This window comes from Lolium perenne, chromosome 6 (genome assembly GCF_019359855.2).
Source record: "Lolium perenne isolate Kyuss_39 chromosome 6, Kyuss_2.0, whole genome shotgun sequence".
Lineage (NCBI taxonomy): Eukaryota > Viridiplantae > Streptophyta > Magnoliopsida > Poales > Poaceae > Lolium > Lolium perenne.
In genome coordinates, this window is record NC_067249.2 from 221,150,905 (window position 1) to 221,157,475 (window position 6,571).

Consider the following 6,571-nt stretch of genomic DNA (forward strand, 5'->3'; position numbering starts at 1 on the left):
TATCCTCTCCTTCCCCGTCACCGGCGTCCCGTCGCCGCCGCTCCCCTACCCGTCCCCTTCTCCTCCTCCTCCTCCTCCTCCTCTCTGATGCGCCTCCGCTCGCCATCCCCGTCCCCTTCTCCTCCTCTCCGCCATAACCAGAACATCTCCAACTCCACACCAAATCTGGATCCGTGAGAAAGATTCAATTTTTTCGACCTTGCTGCTGTGGACCTTGCTGTCGAGCGTCTCGGGCATGCGCCGCACGCTGCCCTTGTCCTCGGCGACGGCTGCGGGCGTGGCGGGCGGCTGCGAGACGGTGGTGCTACCGTGGCATGAGGCGGCGGGCGGGTGCGGGGCGTGGAGCACGTTGAAGAGGCACTCGGCGATGCGGTCGCGGCGGCGCAGGAACTCGCGCGGCTCTTCGGCGGCGGCGACGAGGATGGCCTTCTCGAGCACCTCGCAGATGCCGGCGCCCGCGCCCCGGAAGAAGTCGCGCCACCGGTCCAGCCCACACCTTCGATCCCTCCATTTTAGCAGGTGCGCCTACACCTTCGATCCCTCCATCGGATTCAAGCCACGCACGCTCGAGCTCGCGTCCCTCTGCCGCGTCAGGTGCTCCGGGGGCTGATTCTCGATCGGATTGGCTTCGGATTCGGCGACCGGTCCAGGTGCGTGCGTGCGTGTTTCTTGGTTCTTGATCCTTCCTCCTTCCTCCCCCTTTCTGCTTCTTATTTGTTCCAGCAAGTACTGTATCTTGCTAGTATGGTTAGATTTTACTCGTTTTGCATAGTTAAGGGACTTCGTGCTTCTGTGGGATCGGCCGGGAGGAATCCTAATGGTGCACGCAATGTTTCCTTTCATAATTGAACGGTTCTTGCTTCGAAAGAGTGCTTCCAATGAAAAAATGACAGGACGGCTAAAGAAGTTCTGGGGTAGTTAGCGTTGCTGTGTGCTGCGGTTTGGTATCCTAATCCTCTTGCGGCGGGCTGTACAAGCAAAACTCTTTCGGCATGATAATTCTGTTTTTGAAGAAAAAGCAAATCATCCCACACTGTATCTGAAATTCTGAATGTAGCCTACAGTATGAGTTCCAGATATCAAGTTGTCTGTTCACGGTTTGTACAGAATGGAAACCACTTTTTCTTGTGCCATCCCTCAAACAACACAGTTTAAAATGATTTTTTACATTCCAAGCTGAGCTTCTTCAGTTTTAGTTCATGCCCAAGATGAGCAATGTCACACTTTACAAGTTTGTTGTGTATTGATGATTCTTACGGTGCTCAAACGGTTTGACATTTATAGTACGAGTATGAAACAAAGAAATTCATATGTTCCCCTGTGGTAGCCAGTGTGTCATGCGTAAAACCAGTACCGTTCACATTGAAACATAATGTGCACACTTCACAGCATGGAGGCTACTGCTTGATTGGGACGTGTACAGTACACTTCACAGCATCGCTCTGTATTTTGTTTCGCTACTGCTTGATTGGAGTAGCTGCCAATGTCCTAGGGGCTTGCTCTCCGCTGACTAGGAAAATCGCTTCCAGAGAGAAGAAGTAGAAGTTGGTCTTGAGCGCATTAGGATCTTGTCTTCTTCGCTCCTGGTATTGGAGTACCTGGCCGCCCACCGCTCCTGTTCTTGTGAAAATCTTATAGATCCTCTGTTTGCTTAGCATTTATGACTCACTTGAAAGAAATCGTTGAGATTTGTAGACCATTGCTATGATGAGAATGTGGAACTCTTGATCAGATATGCTCGCTTTATATATGTATAGTTACTGCATGATGTATTTGAAATGTTGCATATATACAACACGTTCCACATAACTTAAAACTACGGAGTATTGCATAATTTAAAACTACTCAAGATGCTTCTTGTGTTGATTCTGCTTCTACTTTTTCTTTTGCTCTTGCTTCTGCCTCTTCTATCAACTGCTTAAGCTGCTCTACTTTTGCTTGTTTGCTGCTTGTGCTATTCTCAATAGCTTGTGCTTCTTCTATAATTTTTAATGTCTCTGCAACTAGATCAGCCTTGCAAGTAAGAAAAATAGGGAGCCTTCCTTCCTTTATCCTTTTGTCTTTACCCATGTGTTGGATGTCATAGCAATTCCCTCCTTGCTTCTTCATAGTCTCTCTCAAGCATGTTTGCAATGTTAGAAAGCTTTTAGCTAGCTTATCCACCTCATAGTTCTCAAATTCTTCCTGCACAGCTTCAATCAGTTCTCTAATATTTTTCGGCGCTCTGCAGTCGGTGAGAGATTGAATAGACCGAAAGAAGCATAGATCTAGAATGTTCATATCAGGACTATTAGGTGGTTGTTGCAGTAACACAATGTTCAGGTCAGTTTGTGCAACAACTTGTAGGAAAACAGGGTCGTTAGGCTTGATGTGTGGGGTGGCATTGTCTTGTTGTATATAGATAGTTCTCCCCGCGTCCTCATCTGGCCACTTGTCTAGTATAGCAGGGATTACTTTATTGCACATGAAATCCCTCATTACATCTCTGTTAACTTTCATTGATTTGAGTTCAAGAGTACCCTTTTCCCTGTTTTCGCTTCTTCTAACAGCTGCAGTTTCAGTGACAAATGGCCATGTGCCTATTTTTCCATCAAAAGTGCAAACCTTTATTCCATCAACAATGGCAAACCTTGGCTTAGCGACAGCAGTTAAAAACATAACCTTCCCTATACTGTTCTTATTATGCACTGTCCGATATGGGGTAGGCTCTCCAGGGACTAGATAGTACACATTGTTTTTCTGTGTCAAGTCAAACCATTTTTCGTCGATATGGACAAAATTGTCCATTTCCTTGAAGAAAACACTCATATCTGTCATTGTGCACTCTTGGAGCATAAACATACAGAACTTCAGTCTTTCAATTCTGTTAGCTGGCTTTAGAGCTGGCTTCAAAGTGTTTGAGCAGCGATTTAGTTCACCCCATTCTAACCTTCTGTGCAAGGTTGTTCGGCTAACATTGAGTTCCCTTGCTAGAGCTCTGACTGTTTTTCTTCTATTCAATGGGATGGAGGTTACCCTGGAGAGCTCTAGATATTTTCTCTTACGTCCAACTCTGCCTTTTTTCTTCGATGAAACATCTACTTCTTGCCCTGCTGCAATTTGTTGTCGTGCATCTTTCCAGATTTTTTCAACTGTACTTAGACTTGTCTTTAATAGACTAGCAACAAGCTCCTTGTCTTTTTTATCCACCTTTCCATCTCTGGTCTGTATAAATTGCATTGCAAAGTAAGCTCCAAATCTTGCATGGTCTGATAGGTCTTTTCCGGATGGCTGCCCAACACCTCCTGCATCATTGACTACATGGCCATTATCTTCTTCGAGTACTTCCACTTCAACCATGATGGAACTGCATGACAAGAAGAACAGATAAGTACTCCCTCCGTTCCGGAATATGCTTGTGCAAATCTGATGATGATGCTTGTGCAAATATGCTTGTGCTTATGCAAAAATGATGATACATGGCCATTATCTGAAGTTTCGGCCTTCAATAATCCTGCCCCAACCAGCCTGCATACTTTGCTCGCTGATATGCTGTTTCTAAAGTTTTCACATGTTCTTTTTTTAAGGGGGTTTTCACATGTTCTTAGGAATGCAGTTTATTAGGAATGCAGTTTCAAGTGAACCAATATGTGTATTATATGTGTACCTTTGTTTCTGCAACTATCATTGCTTGACCTACTAGCCTGAGGATGTTTGTCAAAATTTCAGTATCTGCCACACAGATGCCGCTCTTCTAGTGCTTGTTCTGATTGCCACCATTATTTCCCTGGCAGACATGTGTGAAGTGGTGCTCGCAGCTAGAGAGGGATGCTATTTTCGTTGCCCTGCAGCCGCACTTGCTTGCTCTTTCTCGCCAGAAATATGTTGTTTTCCTCGTAAAGAAGCTCGTAAAACTTGGTAAATCTTTTTACGTTTCACTCCAGAACTCACTCAATATGGAGTTGTTATACTATTGAATGTTGCTCCATTGTTTGATAATCCTTATAGTTTTACTAACATAAGAGATAACACAAGAAAGAGCTCTGTAACCATGTGTTTGTCGAGTGGTTTTGGCCATGCGAAATTGCCATGATTCCACATCTTTGCTGTACACAACTACATCAAGCTCTTCACAGCTGTGTAACCACAAGCTGTGCTACTTTGAGCTACTATGCTTATAATAATTCATCTTCCAGGGCTTAGGCCTGCGCCCAGGAGTTATTGATGGTGCAATCAGTATTTCAGCAGTTCAGGTTAACCTCTTAAGTTCTTGTTTTGTTTCTGCAACTAACTTGCCTTGTTTATTTCATCATTTCTAATTTTTCCACTACTGCACTTTGTCAACTGTGTTCAGTGGTTGTGCAATGCTGACAAGTCATCTCATGAACCAAGATTGCGGTTAAAGTACGTGAAGTTATATTGTAGTCTATCTCTTGTGTTATCTGCAACCAGTTCTTAACCAAAAAACAGTTTGCCTGGTTCATAAACTGGTTCATAAACCATGTGGGTGTGAAGGGTATGTGTTGCTATGTGTTACTGTCATAAACTTGTTAGGAAACTCGCCATGTACACTAGCGGCTGGAGCTAATGGTTCTGTACCATTGTATGGGCGTGTTTCCGTTTTGTATACAAGCACTTCTTTGTATACAAGCAATGAAGTGCGATACTAGCTTTATATGTTCACAAGTTAATTGACACTGTAATTTTTCTGGTTAGCTATATCTTCCAGGCATGTTCTGGGATCATTTTATTGCTCACTTGTGCATACGATACAATGCTCATGATTATGCTCTCATCTTTGCAGAAATTTGTGGCTCTTAAGATCCAGAAGAGCGCGCCAGAGTTTGCTCAAGATTTGAATTGGTAACCCCGTGGCACTTGCAATGATCAGAATATAACCTTGACGAGCTGCCACTGCCTGATGAAGAAGAGCTGGCGCTGCCGGATGAAGACGAGCTGGCGCTGCCGGATGAAGACGAGCTGGCGCTGCCGGATGAAGATGAGCTGCCGCTGCCGGATGAAGGAGCGTGGCGAGCAGCGTGGCGAACTGGAGGCTGGCGAGCTTGAATATGGGGAGGCGGGCGGCGGAGCCAATCTGAGGCAAGCGGTTCTTCAGGAGGGTGTCGACAAGGAGGAGGCGGAGGCGGGTGGCGGAGCTGTTGCTTCGGCAGCTGTCGAGCAGGAGGGGCCCGAGGAGAAGCAGGCGGAGGCGGGTGGCGGTGCTGCCGCTCCAGCAGCTGTCTAGCAGGAGGTGGCCGAGGAGAACTAGGCGGAGGCGCGTGGTGGAGCTGCCGCTCCAGCAGCTGTCGAGCAGGAAGTGGGCGAGGAGAACCAGGCGGAGGTGCCTGGTGGAACTGCCGCTCCAGCAGCTGTCGAGCAGGAGCTGGGCGAGGAGAACCAGGCACAGGCGCGTGGTGGAACTGCCGCTCCAGCAGGGTGGAGAGCATGGCGCAGCTCCGGAAGCTGACGATCGATCGATTCCAGATCCGTATTCCAGGCGGAGGTGCCTGGTGGAGCTTCCGCTCCAGCAGCTGACGTCTGGATCGATTCCGTCTGGATCGATTCCAGCAACGGCGGCGTGGTGGATTGATTGTCCTGGTGGAGCTCCGTCTGGATCGATTGCCCTGGTGGAGCTCCGTCTGGATCGATTCCGTCTGGATCGATTCCAGCTCCGGGCGCGTGGTGGAGCTGACGATCGATCGATTCCAGCTCCGGGCGCGTGGTGGAGCTGACGACGAATGGATACGGGACTGACCGATCAGATCTGAGAGTATTTTTTGTTATGTTTTGAAATATGCAGGACTGGATTGTAAAATGACATTTGTGAAACCGTTTTCCTCCCCCAAGTTAATTAAAAAGGGACGGAGGGAGTAGATAGTATCCCCCTGCTAAAATTATATCTTTGAGGAGTAGCATAATGAATTTTAAACAATTAGATACTGAACATGTTGCACAAGCATGGGAAAGAATGAAATCTCTGGTTAAAAATTGACCAACCCATGGACTGACTACTTGGATGATCATCCAAACCTTTTATGCAGGACTGAATTTTTCTTCACGGAACCTATTGGATTCAGCTACTGGAGGTACCTTTATGTCCATCACTCTTGGTGAAGCAACAAAGCTTCTTGATAATATGATGATCAACTACTCTGAATGGCACACGGAAAGAGCTCCACAAGGTAAGAAGGTAAATTCTGTCGAAGAAACCTCTTCCTTGAGTGATAAGATTGATGCTATTATGTCTATGCTTGTGAATGATAGGACTAATATTGATCCTAATAATGTTCCATTAGCTTCATTGGTTGCACAAGAAGAACATGTTGATGTAAACTTCATTAAAAATAATAACTTCAACAACAATGCTTATCGGAACAATTCTAGTAATAACTATAGGCCATATCCTTATAATAATGGTAACGGTTATGCTAATTCTTATGGGAATTCTTACAATAATAATAGGAACACACCCCCTGGACTTGAAGCTATGCTTAAAGAATTTATTAGTACACAAACTGCCTTTAACAAATCTGTTGAGGAAAAACTCAATAAAATTGATATTCTCGCTTCTAAGGTTGATAGTCTTGCCTAT

At 45.8% G+C, this 6,571-nt stretch overlaps 1 long non-coding RNA gene across 1 annotated transcript; it reads left to right on the forward strand.

Annotated features, from left to right (window-relative positions):
• Nucleotides 1–4,671, forward strand: LOC139832900 (uncharacterized). Its single transcript, XR_011747684.1, has 4 exons — nt 1–650; nt 3,256–3,897; nt 4,176–4,232; nt 4,334–4,671. It is a non-coding gene; the product is annotated as an uncharacterized lncRNA (long non-coding RNA).
• The last annotated feature ends 1,900 nt before the right edge of the window (nt 4,672–6,571 follow it).